Source organism: Scomber japonicus, chromosome 11 (assembly GCF_027409825.1).
Source record: "Scomber japonicus isolate fScoJap1 chromosome 11, fScoJap1.pri, whole genome shotgun sequence".
Lineage (NCBI taxonomy): Eukaryota > Metazoa > Chordata > Actinopteri > Scombriformes > Scombridae > Scomber > Scomber japonicus.
In genome coordinates, this window is record NC_070588.1 from 15,157,644 (window position 1) to 15,170,645 (window position 13,002).

The 13,002-nt window shown below is 39.3% G+C and overlaps 1 protein-coding gene across 1 annotated transcript in view; it reads right to left on the bottom strand.

Moving 5' to 3' along the window:
- Window positions 1-13,002, bottom strand: part of dip2a (disco-interacting protein 2 homolog A) — an 85,052-nt gene that overhangs the window by 71,417 nt on the left and 633 nt on the right. The gene's annotated exons all lie outside the window — the stretch shown is intronic.

Below are 13,002 nucleotides of genomic sequence, written 5' to 3' on the forward strand. Positions count from 1 at the left end.
AGTATTTGGGCTCCCTGCAAAGATTATCTGGTTGATCAACATGTTGATTATTTTTCCAATTTACTGAATAATTGGTTGGTCTATAAAACTCCAGAGAACAGTGGAAAAATGCCTATCACAATTTCCTTTAGCCCACGCTGATCATCATAAATGTTGTTTTGTCTGACCAAAAGCCAAAAATCATAAGAGAACCAATTTACTATAACGTAAGACTTTAAAAGCAGCACATTCTCACATTTGAGAAGCTGTATATCTTGAATTACTAAATCAGTTATGGAAATTGTTGACGACTAGTTTTCTGTCAACAAACTATTTAATTAATTGACTTATTGTGGCAGCTCTAGCTGAAGGACTCGGCGGTTTAGAGTATGACAAGCTGTCAAGAAACTTTGAAAATAAACAATAAAAAAGACTTGCTTACAAGAAAAATGTGTGAATACTTAACACACATGCAGGCAGACTGTTTGCATTGTGCTAGAGCTGGAGAAGAGAGACTCAAACACGCAGATAAATATAAAAAACACACAATTGACAGGTTTGTGTAAGGTGGGGGTCTTAGACTTGGTCTAATGACTTTGTAGGCAAAGAAGGCTAAAGGAGACGTAAGGAATGAACAGCAGACTTCTGACATTCAACAACTGAACTCCAACTGTAATCATGGGATGAGTTGTGTGCACATTTCAGGACGGCAGCCACAAACACCAGCCGCTGACTGCAGTGACCTGTGACTTCTATGTCAAGAATGTCGAGAGTAGGAACACTGAGACGTGACGTGTGCTTGTGTGTGTGTTATATTAGATTACAGGTCAGCCCAAAGCTGTATCTGTGTCATTGTTCCTAACCCGAGCGCTTGAGATTCCTCAAGTACCAGTAAAAAAGGTCATTCAAAATCTCACTGGTGGGATGATAAACAGCAAAATGACTGCAGTGACAAAAATGTGTATTTCATCAAAGTGTTAAAGAAGCTACAAGCACAGTTCATAACAGATTACCAGTGCTTGGCCCTTTCACAGAGGTCATTGTCGATGCTCCACGTCACCTTTGCCACATAGCTATGACCTTAATATGGACAAATGAATATAAAAATAGCTTGCTGGCGTTTCTAGGTTAACGCTACGTTCAGTTCTTTACCTGCAGTCAAGAAGAAAAATACCACAACAACACCACACTCCTCTCTGAGCTGCTTATCAGTGAAACATCTGTGTTAGTAGAAGTGCCAGAGAAAACACTGCAATGATTACTTTAAAACTTTGAACATGCATACTATAAGAAATCACATTCATACTTCATTACTAAGGAATGGAGATTAGATGTAATCTCTTTCCTGCTTATAAGAAGGGCACTGGAAGCGTGACACATATACAGCTGAAAAGATATGGTTTGGATCATCTGCTCATGGTTACACAGAGGAATACAACGAATATAAGGATGTAAAGTAAGGCTGCTGCTAGGAAACAAAGAGGAAGAAAATTGACTTGCTCAGTAAAACCATCTATCAATTTCTGTATCTAAATATTGAGAGGAAACACAACAGTTGAGAGTGTTATTTCATAGCTGAGGTGCTTTGCGTGTTGGAAAAAGAAAGCGTATATTCTGCTCAATAAAATCCATTGAACATGCAATCAGACAGGCAGTGAAGTTACAACTCACTCTAATGTGTATTGGATAACAGCAGATGGTTATAACCCGCTGTTAAAGAGACAGTAGAAAGGATTTCGACGCTGTTTTGAACCAACAAAGAGCATCTATATCATCTATATCACCTACGTCAGTATTAAATGATGATGACTGTAGTTTATTGCAGCTGTAATACAGTTCTTCCACATAGTTTTTCACTGTTTCTGTCAGTTACGGTAACATAACTGCTAAGATATGTGAACAAGGAAACACCTCAACAACAAAGTCTAACAGGACACATGGGACAAGTTGTAAACAAGCAAATAGTAAAGCAAGATTCTTAAAACTAATTTTATTTGGTGGTTTTAAAAAAAAACCCCAGAGCACAACCAAAATGTCAGTCATGGTCTCTCACTGCAGAGAAAAACTGCGTGCACAGAGCTATGTAAGTACAGTTGGTCAAAGTTTAACCAGGTAGTACGTCTGTAAACTGTGATAGATGTTTAATGACAGTGTGGGCGATATATTACTGTTTACAACATGCTGTGTTCCTTGTTCCGTCCAACTTTTAAAAAACAAACAAACTTTAAAACAAAAGGCCTTTCTTTCATCCACTAACTACTGAATGCTGCACCAGGGATGGAGTCAGAAAAGACAACAGCTTAGATGCTCAATGATCTGGATGATTTACCTCTTTCCGAAATTAGCCAGTAATTGCTATATGTTGGAAGAGACTCGACAGTTTGTCAGTTATGCCTTAGGAACTTAAATGTAGTCCTGACTTGCCCTCTCTTTGCTTCCCTCCTTTCTTTCTATCTGTCTTTCTTTTCTGGCTGTACAGCTACACGTTGAATAACACAAGGGGGAAAGTCTCTGGAGAGAAACAGCAGCGGAGCACACCTCAAAAACTCTGCTTGCTCAGAGCACACAGGCTGAAAACACATTTTCTGGTATGTGAGGCGCGTCTGCCAAGTTAAGTTCTATATCTAAAAAAAGGCTGGCGTTCACCCCACAATTTAAAAAAAAGAAGAAGAAACTCTCAGTTCTTCTCCATTCTTCCCCTCCCATAATCTACTGGGACACTGAAGGGAATGAGGCAAAGGGGGGGGGGGGTGCAAAGAAACTTGGCCTTGTTCTTTTAAAAAGGCTGGGACAGGCTGCTATACTATCTGCCTGTTTGTTGTGTGCCCTCCAGCAGTGGCGGGGATTTGGGAACCCCTCTACTCACGGTTAAGTTGATAGATCTCACAGTACATTCCAGACATTTTCTGCCTGTTTGTTTTCCACCAGGAAGGTTCACAATAGGCTAGAAGCTACAAAAGGTGTTGTTTGTCTTTGATCTGCACATCACACCTGAGTAAAACCAAGACACTGATTGAGTGAAAGAAAAAGTTCAAAATGTGTTTACATTTGTTTAGACATTTCTTTTGGTCTCAATGCTACTTTTTTTAAATCTTCAAAAAGGTAAAAAATGTCTATCCTCTTTTTAGTGGTGTTACACTGGATACAAGGCAATTTAATTGGGAATTCTTCTAGGCAACATAGAATAAAAAAACTACTATTCCTGGCAAAAAGATGGTAATCTAAGTCATAAGCTTGAACACTGTTATCCCCTGGGTTTTTCAAAAACTTTCTCTTTCAGTGCTTCTTCCATACTCTCACTGCTTGTTGGCCAGGTGTTGATGGAGCTCAGTTCAGCGGTGTCTGACTCCACACGGTCCTGACATGCTGTTCAGGTTGACCTCCGCTAGCTGCCAGCCGGAGAAGGTCAAAAGAGGCTATTAGGCGTTGATAGCACTGACCAATGTATAATCACACACAGCCTCTCATCATACATTATAATGAAACTGCTTATTGAACTGGGACTACAAACAGCACTACAAAGTAATCAATACTCTCATACAAGATACAGCAGATGATTTGCTAGACCAGGGTTACTCAATATATTTCCACTGCATCAAGGGTCCAGTAAGAGTGCATTACGTGATGATATTTCTGTACAAAAGCTCCACAACTATGTGCATGAACAGCATTTCTGCATTAATGTGAGTTGTGACACCTTTGTTGTAATATCAAGTCCTTAAACTTGAGCATAACAAGTGTGATGCCAAGGCGGAGACATTGGTATAAGTGTTGTTAATAAGCTTTTCACTGCAGTCATTGTTAAAATGTTTGGTTTTACATTCTGTTGGGAGTTTTAATATCACGACTTCAGCTGGTTCTGTTTTGTGGTTCGTGATACCTTCGTGTTTTTGGGATAGTTTTATTCATAACAGGCATGCTTGGTGTCGTAACAGCGTTTTGCTTTCCCGCTCTTCCTTACGGCCACTGTTTCATTCCTAATCAATCACAATGGTCTCATTCTTCCCTCTGACAAAATTAATGCATATTTCTCATGTTTAGTCATTCTTAAATATGTGTTTTCCACTGTCAAACTTTCTTTGTTTTTTTACAGTTAGATTAGTTTTCAATAAGGCCATTTTACATCATCAACCAGAACTCCTACATGCTACAATGTGGGAGGAACCAACAGGAGCTCCACCATCACTTAAATAGAGTGAGGTATATATCACATTAACAATATAAGCATGCACAGCACCAGATCTGATAGATGATACTGTTTTACTTACTTTATTTCTCATTGAATTAATCAAGAGATGAAGTGCCAACAGAACTGCAGCTGAAGAGAAGCTCCTTAATTTACTGAAACAGTCAATTGCTACATTATTTATATGTGAGGGGGTCAATCAGAGTCATGGGTGTACAGTTTAGAACGAGGTAACAACATTTCTCTGATGTTAAAAGTAAAGTTAGGTTTTGCTACTAGTTCCCCAAATCATCTGAAAAAGACAAGAGAAAGAGAGAGAGAGCAGTGGTGGTCAAATGAGGACAAAGCAGTGAATGAGAGAAAATTATTTTCTGATTGCTTCATGGTGGTTTTGTTTTAAAGCACAAATAAATAACCATCAAAAGTCAATACTCTCTCTCTCTCTCTCTCCTTATTTTATATCCTGCATATTTGTGTAATATATCAACATTACACATCGATGAGGATTATGGAAAAAAATGCTTTGTATTTTGTAAGCGTAATTGAGAGCATTCAGTGAGAAGTCAGCTATCTGCAGTGTATCTGTGTGATTTTCACTGTTACTGAGACACTAGAGAGAGGCCAGATTGAGCTGTGGTAGCTGGGTAGATGGGGGGTGGGGGGTGGGGGGTACATCCGTGTCCATAGCTGCTTTCCAACTCTCACTCATGCTAAGTCTCCATCTACACCAGATGGTCACAGGAGCGGTAAGAAATCAAACATACACACAGGTAGGAAAACAGACAGCAGAGAGCTTGCACCAGATAGCTGAACAAAAGCGTCGCTGGGCAGCAGAGTGAGGTGCAAGCAGTACAGTGAATTTAATAATGTGTCTTTGAAGTGGGGCATGCAGCTTGTTTGGTCAGCAGATCTCTCTGGCACCAGTGCCGCTGCACTGCCCTGCTGTCCGCACCGCTGCACTTACCGTCTCTCTTGCAGCAAGAACTCATGTAGTGTTACCACAAGCACCGAAGGCACAGAGGCTGGCACCGAAGATTACCTGAGGAGGTATTTATTAAGTTGTGCAAAGTGGTGCACAACACACATTTTAATCATTTGCATTTTTTCCATGAGGAGGACACACCTTCTGGCAACCACAGAGCTCTGCGTTGTCTCTGTGGCAGGATGGAGAGGATGGTGGCCTGGCTGGAGGCTGGCACCACCTTTCTACTGTTGTTATGAGAAACAAAAAGGGGCCAAGTCACTGTGGGACGTCATGGTTGTGTACAGTAATCTGATTTACTGTAAAAAAGTTAAATGAACACATCTGCTGAATACAACAGAAAAGGTTATAAAGGAGGCAATCAAGTTGCCTGTAGTGGAAAGATACAGATTGCACAGCCAGTGTGTCTCATTACTGAAAAAAGTAGATAACTGATATGCTTTCACCATGTTTACAATATTTTATTCACTGTGATAGCGAGCAGCGTTTATGGTGAGCAGAGGGTTTGCTAGATATGTGTTACTGAAAAGGAGAAGATAAATGAGCCTTTCTTCTTTCCCTGATGCTTCACTATCAACAATCTCAGAAACTTGCAGAAGAAAAACACACACACACACACACACACACACACATCCCACACTGACCAATCAGATATGAGGAGCTTGATATGAGCTTGATATGAGCTTCAAACTAAATGTAGTAACATTAGAGCCCTCTGTGGCAGTAATATTCAATTAGTGATTCTAATCAATTCAAAAAAATGTGGCTTGTAATTCTCTCTTCTCTGTTCATTTATTTTTCATGTACTATACATTCATGAACCACACAGAGGTTTTTAGCAACCCATTAAGGCAGCATAAATTTTCAGTGGCAGCGCTGTTAAATTGAGTGTGTTTTTGCTGTAACTATTGATGACTTTAACAATGAGTTAGACTGCATTTCTGTCAAATCAGAATAATATTGGAACAAATTAAGCAGACTTTACTGCATTCTGATATGTAACATGGTTACATGGGTCTATATCTGACCATATATATATATAACGTTTACTCTGTTCATCAACCTTCAGTTCACTGCTGCTTTTAGTTATGTTCTTTACACAGTACATTAGAAAAAACTTAAGTTAAGTGCAGCAGTGTAATCGAATTGTGCCATCAATAGTAATCACAACAATGGCATGATATGAAACACTGCTGAAATAGCACCAATAGGGATGGGAGGATATCATATTATTCCTATAATTATTTTATTAATTATATATATAAATTAATCATGGTGAATTTCCATTATTAGAATAATCCTGAACTCGAATCTCCTCATTTGAGTGATTTGAAGAAGCTGCCTCGTGGATTTACATACAGTCTCATTGATTTCCTGATTTATTTTGAGTTGACAAATGCCTGTCAAACAATGACTGAAGAGACTTCAGTGACTGTGAATGCTTGGAGATCAAGTTCATAGCTTGATTCTTATTATTAATGGGGGTTTCTCTCACTGTGATTACCTGCTGGGTGTTAGAACAATTCTGAATCTCTTTGTTTGTTTTTCACTAAAAAAGATGTTCACAATCACAGAAATCTTCATATACTTACTCATACAAAAAACAGAGGAAGAAAAGATGTATTACTAAATATTACGTTCCCACACTGCAATTCATTAAATATTAATGTCTGCTGTAAAGAGAGAGAGAGAGACAGGAAGCTGAAGAGTGCTGTAAAGAAAACAAACAGGCTGGACTTACAGTAGAGAGTCACACAGAGGAATCGCTAGGACAATACATAGCACAGCAACTGGATATTTGTTGCATTAAAATGAAACACGGCACTGTGATTTGTACTTTATAAATAAGAAGTAGCACCTCAACAAAAGTGGACTGACAACCAGATATGCAGACACTTCGATATGCAGGCAGAAGCAGCAGCAGCACAAGAATATGAAGCTCTGCTCTGCTCTGAGGCACACCCTTGAAATATGTATGACCCTCCACGTTCAATCCACCACGACGGCAGGGACAAAGCATAGCTGCCTCTTTATCTCCCAAATGGACTCAGGAGCAGCGAGTTCGCTCCAAGGCTCAACATTCTTCTCTTGTGGATCCTATTACAGGACTAACCAGCGGCCACATGTACACAAAGTCCCTTCAGTAATAATCACCCTAAATCCTACGTGTTCTCAAAACTCTCAATGTCGAATGAGTTTCCACAGTACATTCATCAAATGTTTGGTTTTGTTCAACAATGGGCTGAACTCACTGTGGGTTAGCCTCGTGGAAGTTCTTTCTTCATGAGTTGGTGGTGGGAGCGAGTGGCCACAGAGAGGAATGAGTCAGGGCCAATCCAACAGGCTTTTCCCTGCACTAAGTGGTCTTTCCTTGACTAACATTGTAGGACAACTCACTGGGGTTTCCTGTACACTCATAGTTTCCAAAGACTGTTTCATAAAAATGCTGACTACCAAGGCTAGCCACTAACCCCACCAAGAATTCAGGACCATGACCTTGGTTCAGGTTTAATTGTATAATGGGCCTAAATGACATGTAACTGTGCTTCTGTTGTATGATAATCATACTTTTCACAAACATTTTAAGGTTCATCAACCTTAAGCCACCGTGTGTGCAGGTTTGTCAGGTCTGATGATGAAGCATGGTTCAACAATAAGGATTACCTGATTTCCCGGGGCAAGTTACATGCCACATCAGGCTTGGAAATCTAGCTACTCACTGGCCTGATTGACAAGTGGTAAAAAAAATAATAAAATATAAAAAATGTTTCAATCATTTATTTGATAATTGTCTTATCATAAATCATGTTCTCGTTCTCTGGCACACAGCACAGCCACCTTTCCTTGCATGCACTGGAGAATATTGGCACGTGTCGTTGGCCAATCAAAAAGTGAGTATGCTAACATTGTGCTCGATACAAACATCCCTCAGGATTATGTCAGCAGTGTCACAGAGAGGAATCAGTGGAAAATGTAATTTTTTCACTGCCATAAAAAAAACTCCTGAGAACGAGAAACATTAAAGAGGGACATCAGGAAGCTTGAAGTGGAAGAAATCAGTATAAAAATTGTATTTGCCATCAGGTTAGGGAGTCTGTTCCATTAAACTGAGCTGATCAAAAGAACTTAATGTTCAGTGAAATATAGGGGACGGGTCATACCATTATTGATACGCAAGAATTTCTGTTGCATTGCATCTACAACACTCTGAGTCCTTCTGTTCTGTTTCATTAAAATAATTAAATCTAGATCATTTAACATGACAATTCACTTTAGTTTTTTTCAACAACCACCAACAATCAAAACAATTTGTATTGAAGCAAGTAAAAACTGTCTTTCTCATTCATTTGAAATGTAAAAAGTTTGACAACAGTAACTTACTTTTCCTCATTTATTTTATTCTTCTTTTCTCTTTCTCACACACACACATACACACATTAGACTTGTACACTCTTAATTAAATGCACAGTCTAATGCAGTCTTGCTGTTGCAGTTGTTTTGATGCTGTAGGTCTCAATGCAAATGCAGCAGAACAACAGCGAGACTGCACAGCGGCGCAGAATTTAAAATGTGATTTAACAACAATTAACTGCGCTGCCCTACTTCAAAGCTTGCGTGAACTGTCAACCACGTGAGTAAATGATGTTGAGTCACTGTTGGATTACATCTATTAACAGCAATAAGATGCACACCACCAATCATTACACCATAAAGTGCTCTGTCAGTGCCAGAGGTTGACGAGCATGTGTAGGTTTAATCATCACAATTATTACTACAGTCACCACCTGATAGCTCTCTGCCGGGTGCCTACAGGGCTACAGTATAGTTTCACCTTATCTAAGTGATTAGATAAGGTGAAATGTGAATGATCTTCATGAGGAGAGCAGGTCATGGCAGCAGCAGATACAAGAACAAGATACAAAGGAAAACAGTGTCTATCATTAATCTGACCAGATAATCTGACATTAATAATGAAAATTATCATAATATTTGCAGAAAAATGTCATAGTACAACATAGTAGCCACTGCTGGATCTTCTTCCAAACACCTACAACTGTTTTCTCAATGAATACGAACATCCATAAACAAGCCGAGCAGCACCTAAAACTACTAAAAAAAAAAAACTGCAATGCTCTTCTGTAAATGTTTGCCAAACAGGAGTAGGCAACACAAGCGCGATGACCAACCAGGGGGGTTTGGCAGTTTCCCAGCAAACACCAGCACTGGACTAAAAATGACTTTGTAATCAGAGGGTTTAGAAAGCAAACATAGGAGGAGGGAAGAAAACCAGGGAATGATAGAGTGAGCCTATGAATTACTCAGCAGATACCAACACTACACCACCCCCTCCTCCTCCTCCTCCTCCTCTTCTCCTCCCTGTAGGAGATAATGGGGATCATCCGTCTTCTTGCCCTCCTTTACGCCCCATCTTTTGACCACTCGTCTGCATCCAGGTCAGCTGAGAAATAACACAGGTCCGTTCCAATAACTACGATGTGCAGAATTTAATGGAGGATTTCAGTCTGCCAGCACTGTTGGGAAAAGCCAGAGTGGCATGTCTCACAGTCACAAAGTAATACCAAGTTAGCTCAGTCTCAATCAGCTTCTTCAACTTCAACTTTATTTATAGTACTGCACTTTAAACACAACACAGTTGATCTAAAGTGTTAAAAACAAAGTGCAATAACATTAATAATAAAAGTACATGGTCACATCAAGTATAGAGCACATGGTGATGACTGCACAAACTTATGGAGACTTCAGGTGAAATGCCTGAGCTGGTTTTTATTAATCTTCTTATTTAACATCTTCCTATGCACGATTTGGTCCCATATGAACGCACAATTTTCTGATGAAGTTGGAAAGTTTTGGTTATTTCACATAAACAATTCCTTCTTGTACTGTTTAGTCTACGCTCTTTTCTTTTGGTTTGAAGTAGAGAAAAAAGTGATATCACGCACGTCCATCTACCGATTCAAATCTGACATTTGTGGTGTTGTTTGCTTTTGTTTCTGAACTTCTAACTTTGTAGTCTTGTAGTCTCTGTAGTCAATACTGTAGACAAATATTTAAGATTTTAAAGCAAATTCTCAGGGTTTCTCAAATCTGGAACCGCTCTATTAGCTACTTGTGGTTTGGTTTCCATAGGAGAAAGGTCTTGAGTCTACACAGAGGAGACAATTACACAATCATAGGCAGAACAAGGCCAGTAGACTAAGGTAAGTATAAACATTTCAGGATACATAGTCACTAAAAATACAACAGAGCAAGAGAAAGTGAATGCATCTCTAAATGCCTCTCTAGAGCACGGACTATTTATCATCACCACAATAAGAATGCACAGATTGTTTATTTCACACATCAGCAGGCCAAAACTGCCTTTGTTGGATTATCTAGCTGAGCTGCTGGATTGTCTCAGAGTCGTGTTACTGTGATGCCTGCTGCTGCTGCTGCTGCTAAAACTGCTTAAGAAAACATACATGACACATTTATTCAAGTTCATGAATAATACAGAATTTCCACTCACGCATACTAAAAACTGAGGTGTATCTCTCCACGGGGCACACACACACACACACACACACACACACACATACACACACACGTCAAATGTTAAATCCTCATCAACGAGGATAGGAAACCTGCAAGGATTTTCAGCTATCATCTCCTTCCAATAAAGCGAGTCGTCTATTCTATCATAAGACAGGATGCAAGGGGAAGGCTACCGAAGGGCAACATCATGAGGTGAAGAGTTCACAGCCGTGTACAAGAATAGGATTTGAGAGTGGAGGAAAAAAAACGTTGAGTTCTCTGTAGCTGTAAGAGAATGACACGCTCCTCTTTGATCATACAGAAAAAAAGAGGAAATATGGAGGTGGGGGAGTCATGGAGAGAGTGAGGCAGAGACAACAGCTATAAGTAAAGGTAGAAAGAGAAGCAGAAAGCAAAGGAGCTGGGGAGATACTGCTATCAGAGCTCCAATATGGCAGGATGTGACATGTGGAGAGCAGGAAGAGGAAACTGGACAGATATAGATTGGTTTGGTAGCCACTACTGAAAACATGTCTATCCCATTAGAGGCCTCTGTGGCGGTTAATGTGCTTATCAAAGCGTACACCTTGGATCTACTCCTAACCCTAGTATGGTGTTACTGCACATGGCTAACATGGAGCGCTGCTGGAAAAAAGATGGTTCAATGCAGAATCTAAAAAGGGATTTCTATCATTCTGAATCACTTACTAGCGTGTCAAGTTTCCTCCAAAGTTGGACACACCCTGGGGTCAAATATCAAATCTAATAAAACCTAACAATGAAGGTCATTAATTAACATGCCTTTCCACAGATCAGCTAATTTTACCATGTGACAACTGGCTCAAATAAACAATGAGTCTCACAGAACTAACGAAAAACAAAAAGAAAAGCTTTGTGAGTACAGTGAATGAGTGAAGGACTCAAAAAAGGAGGATGATTGCAGCTTTATTTACTCTTTTACCACCAAACAGACAAATCATGCAGGTTGCAGTTAACAGGTGGTACAAATATGAGCAATAGCATGTGTTATGTTTAAATGGGCTTCACATATTTTCACACTTTTTAGCACATTCAGCTAAATCATTGTTACCATCCAGATTTGTGACAGTGACATTTCGTCCTTTGGACCATGTGTGTGTCAGTTAACTAGGGCAGCATAATAAATCGCATCAATATATAAACTTTGCTTTTTTTTATTGCACAGGACTTTGAATAGGCACATGCCGTCATCGGGTTCCTGACAGCAGGTAGGTAGACACTAAGGGAGGTTAAGTGGGTCATATAGTAAGTATAACAGTAAGTTGTAAGATTTAGGTGGACTTTGGGATTTATACAGTAGGCTGTCAAAACATGTAATTCTGTCAAAAAGATACACTTTGAACATTTTCAATTTAAAATTTATCATCATGTTCAAATGCTCTCTTTGTACTAAAGATTTTAAAAGAATAAGTAGAGGGTTAAACAGAGGACTTAAACACATGTACTGTACCCACATGCTTACATACACATGTACAAATTAGCAATATCACCCACATGGTGCATCTAGAACTTAACTTAAAAACCTGAACCTTTACTAGGAAGTAAAAAAGACATTGTTCACTATTTCAGCTTTCCTAATGATCCTCCAATTTCATGGCTCAGTAAAATAGCAATGTCTATTTATTAGGGACTACGGATGCAAATTAGCAGCTTTGCTATAATCCGACATGTTTACAGAGATGTTTAACATCGATGTTCATTAATGTGCACTGTCCCTATCCAAAAATAAAGCATTATTATTTTCATTATTATTATTGTTATTATTAATAGCCTCTAAATCTGAAGCCTTCTGGAGACTCCTCAGAGGCCAACCAGTTACAACTCTTTATTGAAGTGAATGCTTTTCCAGTCAGAATCCATTAAACAGCTGGCCTCCGGTCAGGCAGGATGAGAGCGGCCATTTGGATTAATACATACTGAAGTTAATGAAAAACATACTGTGGATTGATTTAAGTTCTTAACTTTCCTTTTTCATGAACTTCATAAAAAGGACTGACCCTTTGGTCATGAAAAAAACCCATAGGCACATAGAAGCAGCATGGGTGTGTCAGCTCAGCTGTTGTTGAGGCAGATAGCCATCTAATCAAATATGGTATTTGGAGCCTGAGAACGGGTGGGATGTAAAACTTCAGGACAATACAACAGCCTGTCCTCTTTAAACGAGAAACTAAACTACATGTTAACCAGTCACGTCTACTGTAGTTTAGAGAGTGCCTGTGATGCAGTAGTTTATTAATCACGTTGAAACGAAAACTACAGAAGTTCAGCTTTGAATGACTAATAG